The 24915-nt window shown below is 36.8% G+C and overlaps 1 long non-coding RNA gene across 2 annotated transcripts; it reads right to left on the bottom strand.

The window, feature by feature from the left end:
- Positions 1-4254: 4254 nt before the first annotated feature.
- LOC105521887 lies at positions 4255-17766 on the bottom strand. Of its 2 annotated transcripts, none has more exons than XR_001003352.1 (7): positions 17704-17766; positions 17196-17292; positions 15426-15546; positions 8452-8546; positions 8156-8221; positions 5880-6054; positions 4255-4441 (listed from the first exon to the last, which is right to left on the bottom strand). It is a non-coding gene; the product is annotated as an uncharacterized LOC105521887 (long non-coding RNA). The 2 variants fall into 2 exon arrangements; XR_001003353.1 differs by having other exon boundaries at positions 5880-6027.
- Between the last annotated feature and the right edge of the window lie 7149 nt (positions 17767-24915).

The following is a 24915-nucleotide window of genomic DNA, read 5'->3' as shown; positions in this document are numbered from 1 at the left end:
ACATGAATAAATGGTGATTCAGTGAAAAAAACAATCCGACGTTGTACAAAAGTGGAAGCTCAGTGTTCCAAATTATTTAATGGCCAGTCATCATCAGATCATCCGAGTAATTTATTTTGCATAGTTACAGGCTGTGTTCTCCAGGAGTAGAGAGTAGACACTCAGATGTAGTCTGGGGTTCAAGATGTTTATTAAAGATCACTATCTGTAAAAGGAAAAGAGTTAGAAGCAATATCAACTAGAGGAAAAAGCTAACACGCTGTGCAAGCCCAGTGAAGCCTCTGTACGTAGCTTTAGAACAAGCATTGCCTGTTAGACTGGTCTTACATTGGGTTGAAATGACCGAGTTTCCATATCCCTACTATCTCCTATCCCCTGACACTCTGCTAAGTCACCTGATGCAGGTTGCTCTGGGAAGAATGTGAACTCGAGTGACGTGGCTCTCTGCAGCTAAGACTATGAAGAACCTGACAGTAGGAGGCTCTCTGGTGACTCCACTCCCCACTGCTGGGCAGGAAGTCCTGTCTTGAAGTGATCTGAGTGGCAAACCTCCATATCGGCTATAGTATGATATTTCACATATCCAATAACCAATGTCACGTGTCATGACACAAAAATAAAATGACAAGATCCACAAAACAAAATGAAAGAAGAAAGAGGGAGGAAGCATAATGAGAGCAGAAAGCTTAGCTCAAGGACAGAAAGTATCTTAATCAACTTTGGCTGTTATAACAAAATAGTATAGACTGGGTGACTTAAACAACCAACATTTATTTCTCACAGTTCTGGAGGCTGAGAAGTCCAAGATCAAGATGCCCACAGATGTGGTTCTTGGTGAAGGCCCTTTTCCTAATTTGCAGACAGCAACCTTCTTGCTGTATTCTCACATGGTGGAGAGAGGATTCCTTTCTTTTCTTGAGGAATAGCACATATTCATAAGCTTCCTTCATTCTGTCCTTTTTGAATGTTTCCTCTAGTCTCAGCTGGCAGTGTTTCTGCTGATATAATCCCATCTCTTTTCTGGCTTCTGTTGACATCACCGATTAAGTCTGTGATTCACACCCACACTAACCTCCTTATCAAATGATTGGTCAGACACATGCTTGGTATTTTCTTCTGGACATGCTTTCTCATTTCTTTTTTTTTTTTTCAATATAGACAGGCTGGGAATTTCCCAAATCTTTAAGTTCTGGTTCCCTTTTGCTTAACAATTCTGTCTTGATGTCTTTTCTCACTTTTTGCATTATACTCTGAGCAGTCAGGGGGAACCAAACCAGTTTTTCAACTCTTTGCTTAGAATTGTCAGCTAAATATCCAATTTCATTACTTGCAAGTTCTACCTTTCACAAAACACTAGAATAAGAACACAATTCAGAATAATTCTCTGCCACTTTATAAAAAATATTGCCTTTTTAAAAATTGTTCAATAACATGTTCCTCATTTCTGTATGAAACCTTATCAGAATGACCTTTACCATCAATATATCTACCAACATTCTGTTGATGATTAGTTACGTGTTCTCTGAGAAGATGGAGGGCTTTTGCTTTCACTCTCCTCTTTTCTGAGTTCTCACTAGAATCCCATTTGGCAGTACCTTAACAGTGATCTCGAATTGTTCTAGTATGCATCTGAAAACCCTTCTAGCCTCTATCCATTATTCAGTTCCAAAGCTGCTTCTATGTTTTTAGATATTTGTTACAGCAGCACTCCACTTCTAGGTACCAATTTCTGTCTTAGCTCTGGGTAATACAAAAATACCATAGACTGGCCAGGCGTGGTGGCTCACGCCTGTAATCCCAGCACTTTGGGAGGCCAAGGCAGGCAGATCACGAGGTCAGGAGATCAAGACCATCCTGGCTAACACGGTGAAACCCCGTCTCTACTAAAAATACAAAAAGTTCTCCAGGCGTGGTGGCGGGCGCCTATAGTCCCAGCTGCTTAGGAGGCTGAGGCAGGAGAATGGCGTGAACCCAGGAGGCAGAGCTTGCAGTGAGCTGAGATCACGCCACTGCACTCCAGCCTGGGTGACAGAGCGAAACTCCATCTCAAAACAACAACAACAACAACAACAAAAACCCATAGACTGGGTGGCCTAAACAACCAAATATTTAATATATATATCTCATATGTATGTCATGTATACATTACATATATTATGTAATATATCACATATATTTTATATATAATATATAGTCTCTATTATATATAATACATATATCTACTCTTTCTCTCTCTCTATGTGTGTATATATATACATATATAGCAAGGTGCTGTCAGTTTCCGTTCTTGGTAACCGCCTTCTGCCTAGCTTGCAGACAGTCACCTGTGTCCTGATCGGTCTGCTTGTAGTTGTAGCCTCACCTGGTGGAGACGGGCGGACCTATTTTTAAAAGGGCACTAATCCCACCATAGGGGTTCCATTCTTGTGATTTCATCTAAAACTAATTTTCTCCTTAGGGCTTCACCTTCTAGTAGCATAACATTGGGGGTTAGGGTTTCAATGTACACATTTTGAGGGGACGTAAATGCCCTGTTTCAGTCCATAACAGAAAATGATGGCTATTGATGTTGGAACTCAGTATTGACTTTGCCTACATAAATGCAACATCGTTAAATGAACAGTTCTCAATGGATGTAAGTCTATACTTGGGCAAAGGGGTTTAACAGCAGCAAGTACTATTTAAAACTGATTTGACTGGAAGGAAATGGTTTATAAATGGAATTTCTAATGCAAGTTGCTGTTTTGGCTCTGAGTATGGAATCCAAGCATGGTCATCCCAAATAGAGCCCCATCTTGTGGTTAGTAGAGGAAGCTGCTCATCTCAGGAAACGAGTGGTTTGCTTTCTATTCTTTAATAGTGTGGGCTGAAGTAGATGCTTTCTTGATTTTTAAAAGCATATTTTTTTCTGAATTTTATCATTATAGTAATCATCTTCACGTGGATACATAGCTGATAAGCAGTGCTTGATTTTATGACCCTTTAGCTTTGCCATTTGTTTCCCATTTGCCCTCTTAGAATATCCTTGGTACACAGTCCCCTCACCTGTATGTTATTTCTGCTCACTTTTTTACTCTCAGATGACTCCAATTAATCAATTACTGAGCTGAATTTGGCGCAGGGAGTATTTGCCTTTCAATAATGAAAGCCTCTTGATGAAGTAAATGCCTTTAGGACCCTACGGAATGAATAATAGTGTGTGCTGGACATTTTGGCGTAAGGTGGGAGAAATATTTTGGACGGAAAGAAAAGCAGGAAGAGAGGTGCCAGACTTATTTCAATTTAACTTAATCTATACTATATAGGAAATTAAAAATATAATACAATTTTATTAATTATAAGCACAGTCTATTTTTTGTTTCCTTTGAATATTGCAACTACCACATTTTTCTCTTTCGCCAATAAAGGAAAACAAAAATATTTCACTCTAAAATATACTTCAGTGACATATTTCAAGAGGGCTATTCAGAGGGCCTACAGACAGGAATAGCCCTGAAAAGCTGCCTTTTGTGGAAGAAATTTGCATCTGTAGAGAAAAATCCACATTACTGAGATAAATACCCAGACTTTCTCTGAGGCCCCCTCCTTATCCAGATCTAGAAAAGATGTACTCAGCCACAAACTGCCATCTCTTTTCTTCTGAGAGCTGCTGTCTGTGAGGTTTCATGTAAATAACAAGCCCACCTTCGCCCCGTGCCTTTGTTTCTCCCTCCTATAACCATCTTGCCGCACTCCAAGCCCACGTTTTTTCTATAATCTCAAGACGTTATAAAGGCATTAACCACCTGGCCCTTTCTTTGAGTTTTCACGTTTTGCATTACTTCCATGCACACGTGTGTGCAATAATAAATTTTGTTTGGCTTTTCTCCTAATAGTGGGCGGTTTGTCAGTTGATTTTCAGTGAACCTTCAGAAGGCGAAGGGGAAGTTTCCCCTTGGTTTCTGCACTTTTGCTGTATTGAGCAGGATAACCAAAACCACACTGCTCCTCTGGATGTCACATCAAGGGAACCCAGGATCTGACATGCCAGCTGTAGGGTAAGAATATCTTCCCAGTCAGATTCCCAGGTGTCTGTCACGAATCCTGTCGAGAGGTCGGTAAAAATCATGGATTATCTCTTTTTCCTTTTTCAAATTAAGATTAATGGGAGAAAAGCATTTACAGTAGTCTTAGATGAAGCAGCTCTGGTTTATTTTTTAATATAAATATTCATATGTTTGGTCTTTGTGCTCTTAAAAGTAATGGCAAAACCCTCAATTACTCTTGCACTAACCTAATATCTCAAACTTCTCAAAGTTTAAGAGTGACTCTGGGACACCCTCTTCCATTTGCTATGCCTCTCCTTTTGCCACCTTCAGTCTCCCATCTAGCTTCCTTTAGTCATTGATATGTTCCCCTTCAAGACCATAATTCCTCCATTTGCTGGTCACTGGATGAAAAACTGCAGAAAGAAAATAAGAGAGTTTCGATTACCACATAAACAGATCTAAAAGATATGCTAGTGACTCTGGGACCCCTTGAGGAACAAAGCCAAGGTGCCAGTGACCCCTTTTTGGGCTGCCTTTCTTTCTCATGGAGTCCTAAGAGTTATGAGTTGATTTGGCCCCATTTGTTAATGGACATTGCCCTGAAATCAACCTCCCAGTTAAGAAACTGAAACTAATTTTAAAAGCCACCTATTCAACTAAATCTATCTCCAAAGTACATATTTATGGCATTTCACTGGCTATTTAAAAGCTCTTCATGAAAGAAATTTATATCTATAAAGAAAACCTCCATTTGCAAGGGCACATTCCTCTCTGCATCTAAACCATGAGAAACTTTTACAATGAGAAAGGCAAGTTTACATAACAAACCTTACTTTTATTTAAGGTACTTTTCCTGGCTATCTTTCCTTATCTGTGCATTTATCTAAACCCCTCTTTGTCTTGGCAGATAATTATGTTTAGATCTATGTTTTGTGCCTTTGAGATATAAATTTTCTACCTTGTTCCACCTAAGAGTCATTCCTTTAGAAGTACAAATTTGGGATTGCCTAGCTATTTTCTTAGGGGAGTAAAATGAGTAATCAGAAGATTGATGGTCTGAATTGGGGAAAGCAAAACTATTTGGAAGCTGGCAAATGAAGAATCTTAATGAAAGCTGTAAGATCTGCTTCCGTCTTTGCGTCTGTCTATATGTCAATATGAATTATGAGTATGTGATATTGCTATGTGATCTGAGATAATCTTTGGAAAGTAAAGCTAGTTTAAAAACTGTTGGTAAAATAAAATAGGCAGTCTTCAGAATTGTGAGTACTAAATATAGTTTAGACATTTTTGCCTGGATCTACTTTCAGATGGGTATATGCTGTCTCTGCTACATGCTTTAACATCATACGACTGCTGCTTTTATAATATTTTTTGTACTTGCTTGATTTGTCTGTATGCTAAAGCAATAAGGGCTGGCTTCTGGGCTCACCTGAAGCTTTGCACACATCTTACTGTGAAGTTATGTTTTTGGTTTTTGGTCTCCGGATTCTGGGGTGTGGGTAGGTGGCCATAAGAAGACCTGGGGACATATATGTGCCTGCAGCACCTGGGCTACCAGTTACCATCTTCAGAGCTCTGTCCTCTGTCCTGGGTTCTACATCTGATATATAAATCTAGGACCCACATAGGTGCTATCCTTCATAGCCTCTTTGGTGCCACATGGTACATGGGACTTAGGACAACTGGGGAAGTCATGGGGAAGTGTGGTATCTGTGTTACAGTTTCAAAATTTTTTTTTAGTAATTTTAAATCTTAAAGTCATATTGTATTAGTCCATTTTCATGCTGCTGATAAAGAGATACCTGAGACTGGGTAATTTATAGAGGAAAAAGGGTTTAATGGACTTACAGTTCCATGTGGCTAGAGAGGCCTCACAATCATGGCAGAAAGCAAGGAGAAGCAAGTCACATCTTACATGGATGGCAACAGGCAAAGACAGAGACTTGTGCAGGGGAACTCCTCTTTTGAAACCATCAGATCTCATGAGACGTATTCACTATCACAGGAATAGCGCAGGAAAGACCTACCCCCATAATTCTATTACTTGCCATTGGGTTCCTCCCACAACACGTGGGAATTCAAGATTAGATTTGGGTGGGGACGCAGCCAAACCACATAATATGCTTAATTAAGTAATAGATAATTATAAAATGTCTAAGTCATTTCTAAGTAAGTTAAAATATGAAAACATTAATTATTAAACATAAGTTTATTTACTTTTACATCTTATTTTGATATGGTATAGAAACAATATAATTAGAGGTGTTAATAAACAAAAAATTGAGAAAGCATATCTTTCTAAAAATTATAAAATGGCTTTCATCTGTAAATACTGATATAAAAGAGTCCAAAATCACTCATTTCCTAGGTTTCCCTAGAAATTAGCATTATTGAGTTAAGATTAAATATATAAAATTATATATGAGAATATATATATTTAAAACTAATGAAATAAGAAATAATTCCATATGCAAAGTGTACGAGAAAAATAAGGTATGTTTTTGGTGAGGAAAGTTACAAAGGGATGAAGATTGTGTTTATTGAGAACAAAATAATTTTGTCTAATTTATAGGCTATTTAAAGATTGTTTAAAGATTTACAGGTTATTTAAAGATTCTGAAGGACAACATGATATTGATAAAACTAAATACGAGTTTCTGACAGGCCCAGGAACCTCAAGAGATTTTGGGGGTCTTCAGCTAAAGAGGAGTTCACCCTTGTCTCTTTTTTTTTTTTTTTTTCTTTTTTTGAGTCAAGGTCTTGCTCTGTTATTCAAGCTGGAATGCAGTGGCACAATCACAACTCACTGAAGCCTTGGCTTTTGCGCTCAAGTGGTCCTCCCACCTCAACTTTCTGAGTAGCTGGGACTACAGGTGTGTGTCACCACACCTCGCTATGTTTAATTTTTTTTGTAGAGGCAAGGTCTTGCTATGTTGCCCAGACTGAGTTCACCTGTTTCATAAAGGTATCATAGACACAGTATTTGGCTTTGCTTGTGAGCCTCAAGAGATTTTTAGAAGTTAAATCCAAAATTCCTTATTAAAAAATTCCAGCAAAGCCAACTTAAAAAGAGCCTGTATAGCAATCACTGTTCTTTCTATACTTTATGCAAATAGGCCAAGTGTAATAAGACTAAACTTATTTTGTAAATAAATTGGTCTTACTATGATTTCTCCTTGTTAGAAATGGGGTACTGGAGAGAGGAAAACTATGTTTCAGAAGGAAACCTATAGTACCTCTGTGATTAGGTTCTGGATCTTTTTTTTTTTTTTTTTGAGATTTTATTATTTACCTGCAATCTAAACTAAATCCTAAATTTCTAGTTTCCTCAAATATATGACTGTGACTGTGCAGACTAACATTTCCAATTTTTCTCTCTTCTAACTTAGAATCACTAGAAATTAAAACTGCCTTCTTTAAAGCCCTGCAAATGGAAACTAGACAACATGATACAAACTTCAGAAGAAATCACTACAGCTATCTATCTTTTTCTATTTTCTTTCTTCATTCTTTCTTTCTTTTTTTGTTGTGAGATGGAGTTTTGCCCTTGTTGCTCAGGCTGGAGTGCAATGGCGCTATCTCAGCTTACCACAACCTCCACCTCCCAGGTTCAAGCGATTCTCCTGCCTCAGCCTCCCAGAGTAGCTGGAATCACAGGCATGCACCACCACCACGCCTGGCTAATTTTGTATTTTTTTGTAGAAACGGGGTTTCTCCATGTTGGTCAGGCTGGTCTCAAACTCCCGACCTCAAGCGATCCACCTGCCTCAGCGTCCCAAAGTGCTGGGATTACAGGCATGAGCCACTGTGCCCAGCCCTATCTGTCTGTCTGCATGTCTGTCTGTCTGTCTCTCTCTCTCTCTTTCTTTTTCTCTCTCTCATCTATCTTCAGCTTTCATGCCTGCTGATGTATGGACCACTCGGAAGGTTCACTAGAACATATGATTTGAACTACAATCTACAAGAATCTGTCCGATTGCCACATCTGCCCAATCCAACTGAAGGTGTTATAGAGATTAGAGAAAAACTAGTTTATAGACTACTCTAGATATTAACCTTAGTTTTTCCTTTGTTTCCATAGACATGCCTCTTACTAACAGACATCTTACAAACATTTTACTTACAAACATCTGTCTGCCTGCATCATATATAGAGACTTGGCTTTGAGATCCCATCTGCAATGCTGCCCCCTGGAATGGGGCACAACTGTTTAACCGAACCAACTTATAAGAGACTGATTCAACAACATATCAGCTGCGTGGTCTAATGTATGCTTTTCCCCCTTCCCCTTTGCCAATCTCTTATTTCACAACCTCTGACCCAAATCTCTTCATAGCTAACAACCCCACTTTAATATGTGAAACTTTCAAAACACAAAGTTTCAAATGAGGGACTAAAGAAAACCAAAAATGTTTTGCACCAAAATATACTTCTTGAACATATTTTGAGATGGTTATTCAGAGGGCATGCAGACAGGAATAGCCCTGAAAAGCTGCCTTTTGTGGAGATTTGCATCTATAGAGAAAAAACCACATTAGTGAAATAATAAATCCAGGCTTTCTCTGCGGTCCTCTCCCTTACCCAGATCTAGAAAAGATTGACTCAGCCACAGGATACCATTTATTCTTTCTGAGAGTTGCTACTTGGGACGTTTCATCTATGTAATAAGATTGCCTTTGCCCCACACTTTTGTTTCTCTCTCCTTCCCATTACCTGTCTTGGCATGCTCTAAACTCCTAACCTCATGGCATGAAAGCATCACCCAGCTGGCCCTTTCTTTGAGATTTTACATTTTTTATGACTCCCGTGCACATGTGTGTGCATTAATAAATTTTGTTTGGCTTTTCTTCTATTAATCTGCCTTTTGCTAGTTGATTTTCAATGAAGCTGTAGGGGGCAAGCAAAGGGGAAGTATTCCCTTGGCCCCTATAGCAATCACACTCTTCTTAGCAGACAACTGCATGAGCACCCTTAGAGATATCCAAACATGATCATAAAAGCACCCGTAAGAGGGGAAAATAAAGTCATTTTGCCATTGGCATTTGCAAATCAAAAATGTTATTAAAGACAATAAATTTTTTTCATGATAGCCTTTGTATTTTCAACAGTAATCCTTTGTTTTTAAGGAGATAACTTTGCTTTGATTTTGTATTTTATCATTTTTATTGTTGTTTTATGTTGTTGTTACTGTTTGTATTGTTGCTTTTGAAGATTCTGAATCCTGTAGTAATTATTTGGGTAGAACTTATCATCAAAAGCTAATTGCTGTTATTAGAAATGCACTGTTGTGTTTTGCTCTGGGAAGGAATGCTTTAATAAGGCTCAGGAAATTTTTGAAGACAGTTTACTTTCAGCCACTCAGAATGTGTTGTCATGTTTGTGACCTCCTCTGATAGAATTAAAACCTTTATACAGACAAAAGAAATAGAAATATGCCTCTCTTCTTGAATAATTTGCATTTTAACTAACAAATAATTTTTTTCTGATTATAAAAATAATGCAACTTAATTTGTTACAGAAACTGAAAAACAGAGAACAACACACACATACACAGTAAAAATCCTCTAAAATAGTACTGCCCAGAAAGAACCGCTGTTAATATTTTGGTATACATCTGGTGAGTGTCACACACAATTATTTAGAACACTAATATTCTGTTATTACACACTTTTTAGTGGTTGCAAGTAATTTAAAAATATAAATGGGTCAACTTTCTTTAAGCAGTTTCTATTTTTGTAGATTATCTTGTTTTAGTTTATTTTTTCAGACCTACCCAAGAATGAACTTGTTTTAGCTTTTATAAATACTTTCATATAAAAATATGAATGTTTACAGCTTTTAAGGTCTAACTTTTTCTTAGAATACATTCTTAGAAGTGCAAATGTTGGGTCAAAGAGTATATGGATGCTTTTATTCTTTGATACATGTTGAGTAACTATGTTACAGAAAATGTGTAACATTTTGCACACTCACTTGCAATATTTAAGAAAGCACATTTTCTAATACCTTCCATAATCCTGAGTATTGTTAAAAAAAGAGTGAGAGAGAAAGAGAAACTTGCAGTTAGATAGACAAATAATGAAGTTATTAGGATGGGCAGAGTTTTCATAAGTTTATTTGGGAAATGCATTTTTCTTTTAGTCCTTTGCCCCTTTTCTGTTGTGTTTAATGTTTTCTTATTGTTTGATTTTTTTTTTTTAGCTATTAAGAGTAGTAACTCTTGTATACCGTTGGTGGGAATGCAGATTTCCAATAGCCATTATGAAAAACAGTGTGGAGGTTTCTAGACAAATGAAAAACAGAACTACCACATGACCTAGTAGTCCCTCTTGTAGGCGTGTACCCAAACAAAATGAAATCACCACCTCATAAAGATATCTACACTACCATGTTGATTGCAACATTATTGGCAATAGCTAAAATATAAACACAACCTAAGTGTACATCAGTAGACGAATGGATGAAGAAACAATGGTATGTATATATGATGGAATATTATTCAACTCTAAAAAGAATGAGATTTTGCCATTTGCCACAATGTGATGAACCTGAAGGACATTATGCTAAGTGAAATAGGCCAGACTGAGGGACAAATATTACATGATGTCACTCATCTGTGGAATCTAAACAATGCAAATTCAAATATACAGAGACAGAGAACAAAACAGTGATTACTATGGGTGGGGAAGAAATGGGGAGATGTAGGTCAAGAGGACACAAAGTAGCAGATATTTAGGATGAGCACATATAGAGATCTAATATGCAGCATGACTGTAGTTCATAAAATTGTACTGCATTTGGAATTTATGCTAAATGAATAGATTTTAGCTGCTCTTGCCATAAAAACAAAAATAGGTAACGTTTTGATGATGAATATATTAATGAAACAAATTAACATATTCATCATCGCACATAGTTACCTATTTTCTTCCTGTGTATCCCATAGCATCATGTTATATATCTTAAATATATTAATACAATTGATTTTTAAAGAAAGAATAGTTACTGTCATATATATTACAAATACAGTTTCCACTTTAACTTTATTTTTGTTTTATTTGCCTATTGCCTATATGCAGCTTATATTTTTTCTTTTCTTTTTTTTGTTTTTTGACACAGAGTTTCGCTCCGTCACCCAGGCTAGAGTGCAATGTCCTGATCTCGGCTCACTGCAATCTCTGCCTCCCAGGTTCAAGCGATTCTCCTGCCTCGGCCTCCCGAGTAGCTGGGACTACAGGCATGTGCCACCATGCCTGGCTAATTTTTTTGTGTTTTTAGTAGAGAAGGGGTTTCACCACATCAGTCAGGCTGGTCTTGAATTCCTGACCTCAAGTGATCTGCCTGCCTTGGCCTCCCAAAGTGTTGGGATTAGAGGCGTGAGCCACTGTGCCAGGCCTATTTTTTCTTTAACATGATGCATCCTTTTTTTTCTTTATTGTTTCTTCTTTGCCTTTGAGTTTGAATATTTTCGTTTTACCTGAGGCCAGAGTTTTCTCTTGGAAATTCCGGGCCAGAGTCAATAAAGAGGGTAGCATGTTTGGCTTGTGAAAGTAGATGAGTAGAGACACTGCATTGACCTTTCATGTTTCATAACCTGACTCCAAAGGGGTTACGATGCATCTCCAGACTTTGACAGAGTGTTAAAAAAAAATCAGTGTCTCATAGTTTTTCATTAAGCTATTTTTTTTTTTTTTTTTTTTTTTTTGAGACAGAGTCTCACTCAGTCGCCCAGGCTGGAGTGCAGTGGCGCGATCTCGGCTCACTGCAAGCTCCGCCTCCCGGGTTCACGCCATTCTCCTGCCTCAGCCTCCCAAGTAGCTGGGACTACAAGGGCTCGCCGCCACGCCCGGCTAATTTTTTTGCATTTTTTTAGTAGAGATGGGGTTTCACCGTGTTAGCCAGGATGGTCTCGATCTCCTGACCTCGTGATCCGCCCGTCTAGGCCTCCCAAAGTGCTGGGATTACAGGCTTGAGCCACCGCGCCCGGCCTTCATTAAGCTATTTTAATAGTCCTTAATGTTTTTGCCAAGAATTTCGTGCCAAATCTCAAAAATGTAGCATAATCATGTGTTGGAGAGAATGTATACTTTGCAGTTAGATAAACACACCTGAGCTGGAATTCCAGTTATTCTACTTACTAGTTGGTGATCCTGGGTAATTTATGGAAATTTGCAGTCACAGTTTCTTTCTCTGAGAAAGGGGATTGATAATACCTTGCTTCATCAGGTAATGATGATGTATTAGCATGCATTTTTCTTCTTCCTTTCTCTTTTCTTTCTTTCCTTCCTCTTCTCTGCCTTCCCTCTTGCCCCACCTTCTCTCTGTATTTCTGTTGCATTAGTAAATGAGTGACTAATACTTGGGTCTTAGAGGTTTCTATCTGAAATTCTTTTCAGTGCATCCAAGATTATATTTCTCTGATTTTTCAGAACTAATGTATTACCTTTCTGTTATACTCATTGAAGTAAATAAGTTGGCATTTTATTTCTGTCATTTTGGTTTATTCATACTCCAAAGATCTTTGTTTATCTGCAAATGTGAGACTTTTTTTGAGCATTCACTCTTCACATAATTTATAAAAACATTAAATACAGAACCCATCAGTATCCTGGAGAGATTCTGCTTAGATATTGTCTTTTGTCCAGGTCAATTATTATTTTTCTGGAACTAAGTAAGCAGAGAGTATTAGAGACTCTTTCTGGGGTGTTTCCTCAACTCATAAATGATTTTTAAACTGCTTTCTTGCCCTACAGTGAGCAGCCATATTTGCACTGTGTGATTCCTTCCCTCCCGGCCATTGCCAATTGGACCAGAATGGGTTGATCAGATGGTATCTTCTGGAATGAATGAACTGCAACTAAGGATTTTTAACTTTCTTTAGTTTGGTCTTTCAAATGGAGGCAAAGTAAACCTAGGGTTGGGAAGTAGCCATCATGCTTATTCATGTAGCCTGAGAAACAGTAGGATGGGACTGCTAGGAGATGTAACATGCTAAAATAAGGGGTTCAGTCTTCTGGAGGCTTCTGAGGCCTCAATTCTGGTTTCTTTTGGAAGCCAGATTACATTTCTGCATTTGGAGTTCATGAGCTATCCCTTCATCATTGTGATACATTCTCATTTTTCTTAATGTAGCTTTAATTAGCTTCCCTCACATACAGCTGAAGAGACCTTTACCTTTTTTCTTTTAGCTCAAATATGTAATATTTGGTAAGCCTTTATCTGTCTATTAGCTCTCCATATTTTATTTCTAGAAAATACTCCCAAATGGAACTTTCCTTTCTCCCATTTGCCACAAACCACTCTTTCCATTTACAATGATTCTATAAAACAAAACAGAGCCATTTGTACACAAGAAAGAATATATCCAATTTGGGTTTGACTCCCAAGAACATTAATCTTAATATTAATCTTTTGATTAATTAATGTTTAAAATTAATCTTTTGACATTCTATTTAAATATAGTTGACTAAAACTATTTTTGTATCTACTTTTAAAAAAGAGCATAGGAAGGAAGGCAAAATCTTGGAGCTTGATTATATTTGGTTCTACTTGTACAGCTTCCTGTTCATGTTTTCTAAGCCCATTTTGCACACCTGTGCTTTTCATAACCATAGAAACTATACTTTGATTTATATTGTCTGATGCTTGCCAAGTACCGGCTCTGTTCTCTGAGAATTGTCAGTCCTATTTTGAAGCATCCTATAACTTTGCTGCTGTGATCACAGCTTTTTCGATTAATGGACTCTTGACTCAAACTGGATGTATTTGGATTCTCAGAGGGATATAATGCAAGATAGGGATGTTTGTTAGTTGGAGTTGGGTGTTAAAGCTGAAAGGTCATATCAAACTGGGGCTCTGTACCTAGGGCAGCTGTGATCCACTAGCATCTTGGAGCTAGGAATGCCTGTATTCATAGAAAGACTATTTTAAAAGACTCTACATAGAGAAGCTGAGATGAGCTATGCTCTATGATAAAGAATTTTTCTGGTTTTTATCTCAGCTTCCTGATGCAGAGCTTCTAAAGCTCTTGGAATTTCCTGAGTGATAGAGGTGTTCAGTCCTTTGGTTCACACCTGAGTTTATGCTGATGAAATGACTCAAGATCAGTCCTCCAATCACTTCAGATGGGGGTTGGGTACCAGAAAGACCAAAAACATGGTTAAAAGGTGACTACTTTGAGGCAGTCTGACCTCTGGGGAGGGGAGAAAGGCTGGGGATTGAGTTGAATCACGTGGTCAATAATTTAATCAATCATGCCTACATACTGAAACCCCAATTAAAACTCTGAACACCAAGGCTTAGGAGAGGTTCCTGACAAATGAACACATCAATGTACTGGGAGGTTGACCTGTTCTGTCCGAGGGAAGAGAACATGAACGCTCTGTGTTGGGGGCCCTCCCAGGCCTTGCCCTATGTGTCTCTTCATTTGGCTGGTCCTTATCTGTATCCTTTATAATAATAAAATTTTAATCATAAGTAGAGCACTTTCCTAAGATCTGTGACTTGGTCTAGAAAATTATCAAACCTGAGGGGTTTGTGAGAACCCTCAAATTTGTAGTCAGTCAAAGTGCAGGTGGCCTGGGGAACCCTGATGTTCAGCTGGAGTCTCAAGTGAGAGTAGTCTTGTGGGGGGACTGAGCCCTTAACTTGTGGGGTCTTTGCTAACTTCTGGTAGTTAGTGCCAGAATAAAAATTGCAGCATACCAGTTGGTGCCATATAAACTATAATATAGGTCTAGAGAATCCGAAAGAGAAATTTCAAGTTCTAATGTTCCCACTTCAGTGTGGAAATTAACTTCACAATAAAACTCTTCAAATAAATGTTTTTGAGGAAAACATGATTTTCCTACTCTACTATCTTATAAAGCTTCAATCATGGCAATAAGAGTTTACAGGTCTCTAATTTTTCTCCAAATCAGATTTTGACCTTAAAGTGTTAGTGGTTGTTTGTCCAAGCCCAAATTAATCACACTGTTAGAACATGAGGGCAGGAATGGACCCACAGGATCATCTGGCTAATTCCTTATGTTTTCACAAACGAGAAATCTAAGGAATAGAGAAGTGAGACACCTGGTATAGGATCATATTAATAATTACTGGTAAAATCTGGATTCAAATTATCTTATTTTCTAATTCACCAAATACAATTTCACCTTCGGCACCATCTGTTTACTAAAGCTTTAGTTATTTTTTTCAGTGTTATAAATGAAAGTGAACTTTGCTGTCATAAATTTTTTATAGAAAAGGATGTGGCTGTGAGTTGACACTGAATCTCACCAGAGAAGCTGCTTCCCATGTGAGGCTGCCTCACCAGTGTCTGCCTTTGAGGCCTGGTGTTCAAGTAAAATCTTAACTGCTTTCAATAAATGAATTCTTAATATAAATTGAACTCACTTCTTTTCCATGACTTTACTTTTTTGGTTGACTTTATTTCTTGGTGAATCTTTGCAAGCATTCATTTTCCGTGAGTGAAAATATCTATTTTGCTATTTTTTTTCTGCTGTCTGTGGATATCCTGAAGGAGGAGTTTTTTTTTTTGTTGTTTTGTTTTTGTTTTTTGGTATAAGGCACTGAGGTATGCTTTACATACAGTAAAATTCACTCTTTTAGATGTATGGCTCATTGAGTTTTGACACACATATACAGTTTTGTAATGTCACATCAATCAAGTTATAGAATAGTTCCATTACCCATAAAAGTTCCCTTGTGTCCTTTGTAGTGTATACTACCCTCCTACCCCAATTTTCAGATTAAAAAAAAAAAAACAGACTTTATTCCAAAATTACCAAAGGAATGTCTGAGGACATAGTTCAGAAATCAAGAAATATCTAGGATGTTCATTATTATTTCTATTTTTAATTTCTTTAATAACTTTGAACACGTTTAGTTTATAAACTCAAATAGTTGTGTCATGCCTAATCTTTAGGTTGTGAAGTTTTCCCTTTTTTTGGTATGCTGTCTCCTCTTCCCTGTGTGATTTGCAATTTTCTATTGTGAGCTCATCTTTTCCCTGTTGTTTCTATTGTGTTGCCAGTGTCTGAGTCACCAGTGATCTGAAAGCACCCTTTGAAAGTGATATTATTTACTTCTGTCAGTGCTCTAGATGTTTCAGCAGTTTCAGATCAGTTTTCTTATGTTAATTTCTTGGCTTAAAATTTCTGCCCCATGAAGGAAGTGTAACTTTGATTCTACATCCCTGTGTAGGGCAAGCATGGGTTTCTAAATTGCTTTCAGAAAAATTGTTTTCTGTTTTCCCATCCTGAAGGCGAGTTTCCTTGACACTGCCTCCATGAGGACTGAGTCTTTCTAGTTTCTCTTTCATGAATTGGCTGCTTGGATCTAGTTTCTGGCTCTCTGCAGGAGTCCTGGTTTTACCATCACTTTCCCCACCCTGAGCCCAATTCAGCCAAGGTACTAACATTCAAGCTCTCATCCTCCAGATCCTACATTTGGGTCCAATATCACTCTGCACTGTCAGAGCATCGGATAAAGCTAACACTTTTAAGCCATGTCTAGAACCTTTGTCTTAGTAGTTGATAATGGGAAGTTGGTCCATATCGGCTCATTCTAACATGTATTTAGACATGTCCTTGATAATTTTTCTTCAGGGAATCTTATTTTCTAAATAGTTTTTGCCAATTTTTAAAACATTTTACTGTTTCTTTCATATATATTTGATTGCCAATATAAAATAATCTGCTGTTTTTACCTGTTTTTAACTTGTCTCTGTGGATTGGAATACAATTCTGGCTGGTTAGTTATCAGTTATAGACAGTTTTAATTTCTTCACATTTTCATTTAGATTAAAAGGGGTTAGGTCTAATATTGGGCTCCTTCATTTTATCTTGCATTTTAGAAATTGCAGAATATCTATTTGCCAGAGATTATTTTTTGATCTTTGCTTTTATTTGTTGCTTTGCCTCCTGCCTGCCGATGCAGGCAGTGAAATGTATTAATTTTAGACTAATATTACTGCAGTGAAATGTATTCCTCAAAGATTAGTGCTGAAGTTCATTTGTGTATTGTCATTACTTAATCTTCAGCATGGTCTGTGTGCTCTCTGATTTAGAGCAGTCCACATTCTATTGTTACATCTTACGTGATGCTTGCAAATGCTTTTATGCTTTCATTATATTAGAGATTGCAGACTTTTAAAAAATCTACCTCTTAGTGTTCCCATAAGATTGTCACACTGTAGAATGGAATTCACTTTTTTGTTTAATTTCAGCTGTCAGTCAAGAACCAGGCAATTGACACATTACTGAAAGAGAATTAGAACAACCTGCCTGGAGTTAAAGTCCTTTAGTTAACGGGTAAGTCACCAACACACAGTTTTTTAATAGGCAGAATTGCAAGTCACACTGCAGACCATTTATATTTCTCTCCTGTATTGTATCCATATTTCACGTAAAATATGAAGCTAAGTTGGCAGAGATTTGTGTATCTACACTGAAGGTCCGTGTTTGGCAAAAGACTATATTGATGGCATGCATGGTTTAACTGATGCCGTGGAATAGCCCTTTATAGTTGGTAGTCTTATTCTAGGGCTGTTTTTTCTCTTTACACAAGGTGGGACCATGCTTTCCAAATAAAACTCAGGATTCACTGACTTATCGAATTGTAGTTGTGAGAACCACGCTCAAACATTGTCAAAAAATTCTAGGGAGTATACCTTTTAAAATGATCTGTTGTGTTCTTTTCACTTTCCATTCTCTTTTGGTGCATGCTGCTGCTACTGTTTGCTGTTAAATGGTTGCTGGTTTCACTTCTAATGCTAGTTGTTCACCAGATGGGTGCAGGTGTGAGTTAACAAAGGTAAAAGCTAGGTCATTTGAGAAAAATATGACTTTTCTGAAAAGTAAATTATAGAGAAACTACCAGGTATAAAAACAAAGATAAACTGTACATTATAAAACTCATTTTAATAAAAACATATTATGATAAAAAGATAATTAATTCCAGTCTGTTTGATTCTAGAGTCTATTTTCTTAATTATATTGTTAAGCAACGAAGTGGGGAAGGAAGCAAACTTAAGTTGAACTTTCTTAGCCTCAGTTTCATTTTCTATGAAATAAGGATAGTAATACCTCATTGATTGCTATGGGGATTAAATTAGATAATGTATGTAAAATGCAAAAGACAATCTATAAATGTTTACTTTTCTCCTGCCATCCATCTAGCCCAAACTTGCACTAGAGGTGATTAGGTAGTTAGATTTCAAATAACTGAGTTGTGATGTCAGCAAAGTCAAAATTAAGCAGACTGAATTTCCAGATGTGTCCAAATGTCAATGAAGTCAATATTTAAGCAGAGATCTCTTGGACTGCGCTGTAACTCCATAAGCCCTGAATAATTGAGAATTGACCATAAACTGAGAATCGTATTCTGTTCTGCATTATGACCTTGCATTAATAGAGACTGAACAATTGAAGGTTTGGAGGTAAGTGAAAGAGCCGGATGCCTGTAATATTTCAGGAGGAAATGCAACAATTTAACAAGCAACACAAGTACTGGTATTAATTGAGAAAGGTCTCATTGATCTCTCTGGAAAATTTCTCCCTTCAAATGCCACTTGTCACTAGAGTGTGGATTCTCTAATGTATTTAGTGATCACTCAATTATGTCCAGTACTTGCTCTCCATCCTGGTCTTACAATACAGACTCTTCTACATTTTCAATTGTTCCAGGCTCTAGCCACATCTTAGTTATGTGCAACAATAGGCATTGTGGAATTGCTGCAAATCAAATTTCCCAGGTAATACCAAGTCTCATTTAACTTTCATATCCATCCATCACCAAACATTTATTAGAGAACCAAAAAGGGTGGAGTAGGGTAGCTGAGTGAATTTCTGAGTCTGCTGGAGTTGATAACTATAAGTGTCATGGCCCCAGTATTACTAGCCATAGATAGAGATATTTTAAAAATCATCCCTGTAACCCTAGGTACTGATTATCTATTGCTATATAGCAAGTCATCTTGAAACATGTGGCTTAGAATAACAATTTATTATTATATCTCACAGTTCTGTGGCTTAACTGGTCTCAGCTTGGCATCTCTCTTGTAGTTGAAGTCAAGTAGAGGCTAGGGCTACATTCGTCTAAAGGTTCAATTGAGTTGGAATGTCACACGGCTGGCAATTGGTGATGACTATTTCCTAGGGGCTCTGCTGGGGCTACATGTCTGAATACCTACCCATAACCTTTTCATGTGGCTGAGACCTTTCATATGGCAACAGTCCTCAGAGACAGCATCCCAAGAGTGATCCTTTTAAGAGGCTCAGGTAGAAATTGCAAGGGGTTTTAACAATCTGCTCTCAGAGGTTGGAATGTCACTTCTGTCATATTCTACTGGTTCAATGAGCCACTAAAGCCAAGCCCAGAGTAAGGTAATAAGACTCCACTTCTTGATGAGGAAATGTGAAAGTCATATTGCAGAACAACATATTGGATAGGAGATACTATGGCGATCATCTTTGGAAGACACAATCGGCTACATCCAGTTTTTCTGTTCCAGATGCCATCAGAACTCACCTGTATCCAGAATACTTCTGGGCTCTGGCTAGTTTAAATACTTTCTGCATTTATTGGTCAACTCAGAATAATTTATAATTAGTAAGATGTATAGAAGAAATCAGAAAGTATCAATTTTCATAACATATCATGATTCTTTCACAAATCAGACATTTTTGCATTCTTATTCTTGGTGCCAGTGTTTTGCTCACTATGACATTCACAGTTCTGTATTCATGTGTACTTTGGTCACTGAAATCCTGTTGTCCTCTTCACCTCTGCTTTGACCTTTTTGTGTTTCAAATGCTTGATTTGCTCTTGATCCCTGGTACCCAAGACTTTCATCACCTCTGCTTTCAAAGTTTGGCCTCCAGGCCTTTGAACTACCTCTAATAATTGTTAGTTTAGGTTCCGTAGCTGCTGCCTTTACCTCTTGACTTACAGATAATTGATGTGAATGCAGAGGAAACCTGAAGGTTCGGCTTTCCTATCTTGACCCCACTTCTACCCAGTCCTTTTTAGGTTTTAATTGTATTAACTTGGTCCCATTGGTGTCTCCTTCCCATCAGGATGGAGGTGTATTTATGCCTAAAATCTGAATTTTTCCCCTTCACAGTGAAAAGCAAAGATTCCCTGCCACATGCCTTTTGCGTAAGAGCCCTAAGACTTAGTGTTTTCAGTCTTTGACATCTCCTATATTATTAGGCTATTATTCTCTCTAAAGGCTATTTCTGTACTTTAATTCAGGAGGTATATTTGCTCTAGTCTCAGTCATTTAGTATGTTTTTGCAGGGATTCAGCAAAAGCCTCTTTTATTCATTTAACATATTGAAGGAAATACTTTTAAAAAGGAGATAGGGGAATACCCAAGAGTTTGAATAAGTGTTTTAATGGACTGAAAATAACTGATACAAATGGAACATAATTGGATTAAATGATAAGAATCTCTAACCTGTATTGACCCCTCATGGGTCTCTAATTTTGGCAAGTGATGATAGCTGAAAAGCATTAGTAATTGGTAACTGGAGACTAGACTATTTTTCCTAGCAATTGAAAATTGTGTAGAACATATCTTTTCTAATTTTGGAAAACTGGAAACATTTCAAGTTGTTGGGTAACAGTTTTCTTGACCTTATTTCAACTCCTAAATTCAATTTGAAAGTTTTTTATTGATCGCTTATCATGTCTTAGGCCACTGTAGGTGTGTGTGACTATGCAGGGAAGGGACATCATTAATAGATCAACAGTCCTTGCCCTCAATGATTTTCAGCTCGATCGAAGAGATAACACACTCACCCAAATAGCCAGCATGCAATCCCTATGTGATATTTGTGATTGAGAAGTGTATTTTTTGTTGTGTACTCTTTGATTTGTGCCTTGAAAAATAAGCTGTAATGTGCCAGGGGTACTGGGGAGTTAAAAGGGCATTCTAAGCGGAAAATCCAGCTGGGATAAAAGTAATAGAGGCAGGTCCACACAGCATTTTAGGGAAATAATGATTAGATGAGTTTTGATAGGACAGATGATATAGTTGAGGAAGTAATGGGCTGTAAGATTACAGAGATAAGTTTGAGCCATTTGTTGATGACTTTGAATGGCTTAAATGAGAGCATCTGTATTATTTGGTAGGCCATAAGGGTACATTTCCCTACTAATTTATAGGCCATCTTTGCAATATACCATATGATACATGGATATCTCTGTTTCTGAGTTTTCTTTTCTATTTCATTGGTACATTTTTTTCCATTGGTACATCAACATCACACCATTTTAATTACTAAAGATTAATAATGTCTTTATATGAACTTATTTTTTTCATATAAGAGATGTTATCTTATTTCTTGAATATGGGATAAAATGTGCCTATAAAATTGTGGGAGGTTAGGGTTTTCTTTTGGTAGATACTAAAAAATTAATTCAGTTTTTCTAAGTTTATTTGGAAATTCCATTTTTCTTGAGCCAATTTTTGTGTTTTCGTGCTTTTCCAGAAAATTAACATTTTATCTAACTTTAAAAGTTATTGGTATATTCTTATATTCTTATGAATTATAGAATTGCTTGATTAGGGAAGTTGCATCTTCAGTTTTACTAGATAGTGACTTTTCAAGTCCTTGTACTAATCTGAGTAATTATCTTCAAGAATGTTATTTCCCCATCATATCTTTGATTCTATTTTTACGGCACTACTTTTACTATTTGTTTGAGCCTCTCTCTATCTGTCTTTGTCTCTGTCTCTGTTTCTCTCTCTATCCATACAGACACAGATATCTTTAAAATTCCTTCATTTCTGTGCTACATTCTGAGTGAATTCCTTAGACTGCCTTCCAATTTATTACTATTTTTCTCTTTGGGCTGGACTAGCACTTTATTTTGTCTATCTCTTTAAAAATTTTAATGTTTATAAGTTTAATTTTACTAATATGTATTTATCATTATCCGTTCTTTATTACTGACTGCTTTGGATTTAGACTTCTTTTTTATTTTATGAGTGTTATTTCTTTATCTTGTTAAAGGTACTAAACTTTTTTGGCATAAATCCATAATCTGATTCATGGACTGTCTCTCTTAACTGTAATTTCATTTATGTGTCTTGGTTTTAAGGGTTTTCTGGCTTATCATGTATTGAAGATTGTCTCTTTCTCTGTATAATTTCTCCCTGTGTAGCAGTTTTGAGGTTGCACCCACCTACCTCCCGCTTGACCACCTGGCCTTTGATCCAGGACCATGTCTCATACTGGTGCTTCCTTGCACTTGTCCCTCAGTGATGATTGGGCTATTGCAGAATCAGTCACAGAGTCAGGGGATGGCTTGGCTCAGCATCTTGTTGCAAGGTGGGGTGTGTGTCCATCTGCCTCATGCCTATGAGGTTCATGTAAGTAGCAGCTACAGGCAATGGTTGGCAGCGTATATTCTTCCTCCTCTTAGGAGCAAAGGAGTCCAACTCCAGCTTCTTCTCAAGAGCTAAATTCCCAGAATCCTCTGCCTACTTATGTATGCAAAGGACCACAGGCCTTTTTGGGTCCTGCTCATTACTGAATATTTTGGTGCCCTTGATTCTTGGAGTTGCTTATCTCAATTTTAAATGCAGTCATGTTTTGATCTTCTTTTAAAAATGTTATTTATCATTGTTGTATGTTCAAAACACACAAAGTCCTCAAAACATGAACTCAAGGATAACAAACTAATTTTAAAAACTAAAATCTTTCCCCAAATAATTTAAGGTTAACTTACATTTATTTATTTATTTTTGTCGAGACCTCATCTCACTATGTTACCCAGGGTGACCTTGAACTCCTGGGCTCATGTGATCCTCCCATCTTGGCCTCCCAAAGTGCTGGGGCATGAGCCACTAACATTTATTTTGAATAGCAGATTTTCAGTCTTCCTTTCTTATTTGTCTTTCTGTGGTGATTAAGATGACTAGTATTATAGCTACTTATTCAGTTTTATCTTTGTGTTTTCTCTTTATGCTTATATTTGTGTTTGCTTCACTTGCCCACATAATATGATGTTGAATGGCACAAACATGTGATTTAGGCCCAAGAACCATTTCAACACTATGGTTCTAGTCCAAAGAAAATTGTTGCTGCTTTTATCAAGAAAAAAATTGTGAAGATTTTTGTAAATTTAAGGTAGCACTCAGTTCACTCTGAGAGCCATTGCTATTTGCATTTTGTTTTTGTTTTAGATTTTATAATGGGAAACTTGAATATTCAGTCTAAAGTCCACATCACAACATATTAATGAGAATTAGATAAGGAAATGTACATTACAACACTGTAAATTTTAAAGCCACATAAGTTAATTATGATCTGTTTTATGCAAATTATTCTGTTTCAATGTATACATAAAGGCTATTTTAACAGATTTTGTTCTGTAGAGCAAAAGTTCTGTTTCCAAGTAATAGAAAAGTGTATGAATTATCCTCTTTTGCATTTTAATACTATCATTAAAGCTTAATTGACAATTGCTAATGTTTTATTAAACAATGAAGTAGGCAATTGTAAACTCAAAACTATGGGTACTCATAGTCTCAAAATTAATAGCCCTTAGCTTGGAAGGGCTGGATATTTCAACAATTTTTGCAACAATACAATGGAAGTATGCTAGAACCATGAGGGACCTTAAGGTTGCTCACTGATCAACCAAATCAGTTTTGCTTTGATTAGGCCAATCCAACCAGTGATAATTTTTGTCAAAATTTAAATTGCTGGAATGGATCCAAAGGAATTTTGACCTTGATCTTAATACTATGGTTATTTAGATTCAGTATAACTCAGGTAGAACTTTCCAGAACCTAGTTAGAATACTGCCGTTCTTGGAGTCAGCATACAAGCATGTTTTTGGGTATTAAACCTACCATGTAATGAACTTCTGGGCACTTTCTTAGCTAAAACTTTTTAGAAGGGACCTGTGATAGACCAACTTAATGAAAATATCTACTCCTTAGAGCTCTCATTGCAGCAAAATCATGCTTTGTTATTAGATTTACCTTTTTTTGTATTGTACTTGAAGACAGATAAGATTCCTATAAAATGCTTACATTTTTATGAACTGTTGCATAATTTCAGCCATGTATTAGAGGTTTGTTTGTACTGAGATTGAAAGCAGTCTTCAAATTTCTTTGTGTTCTCTTATGGTCATGTTTGTAGACTTTTGTAGAATGATTAAATAATGTCCTTTCCTGCTTTTTAGACTTGTGAAATTTTGGATATCTTTTACTAGTGAAAGGAATTCTGCAGTTTTCCATGACTTGTCTTGTTATTTAAATCGTCTATTCTCATACACTATAATGCCTGTGATGACATAATGTAATGACTGTGATGACAATTTTGCTTGCTACTTCATAGCTCAGAAAGTCTGCTTTATAGTATGTGTTCAGTGCCTCTTAGTTATTATCACTAATTGGGAGTGGATGGGAAGCAGTAGTCTAGAGAAATCAAATAGCAATTAGTTTTTATTTTTATTGTGGTAAAATATACATAATGTAAAATTTATCACTGTAACCATTTTTATGTGTTCAATTCACTGGCATTGAATACATTCATGATGTTGTGCCATCATAACCACTATCCATTTCTAAAGTTTTTCATCATCCTCAGTAGAAACTCTGTGCCCATTAAATAATAACTCCCAATTCTCCTCTCCCCACAGCCACCGCTAACCTCTATTTTACATTCTGCCTCTATGAATTTGACTATTCTAGATATCACATACAAGTGGAACCACACAATATTTGTTTTTTTGGTGTGTGTCTACTTGCACTTAGCACAATGTTTTCAAGGTTCACCCAAATTGTAGCATGTGTTAGAATTTCATTCCTTTTTAAGGCTGAATATTCTATTGTATTCTATTGTATATATACATATATATA

This window comes from Colobus angolensis, unplaced genomic scaffold (genome assembly GCF_000951035.1).
Source record: "Colobus angolensis palliatus isolate OR3802 unplaced genomic scaffold, Cang.pa_1.0 Scaffold411, whole genome shotgun sequence".
Lineage (NCBI taxonomy): Eukaryota > Metazoa > Chordata > Mammalia > Primates > Cercopithecidae > Colobus > Colobus angolensis.
The sequence above is the reverse complement of the archived record's forward strand: the minus strand, read 5'-3'. Positions and strand labels throughout refer to the sequence as shown.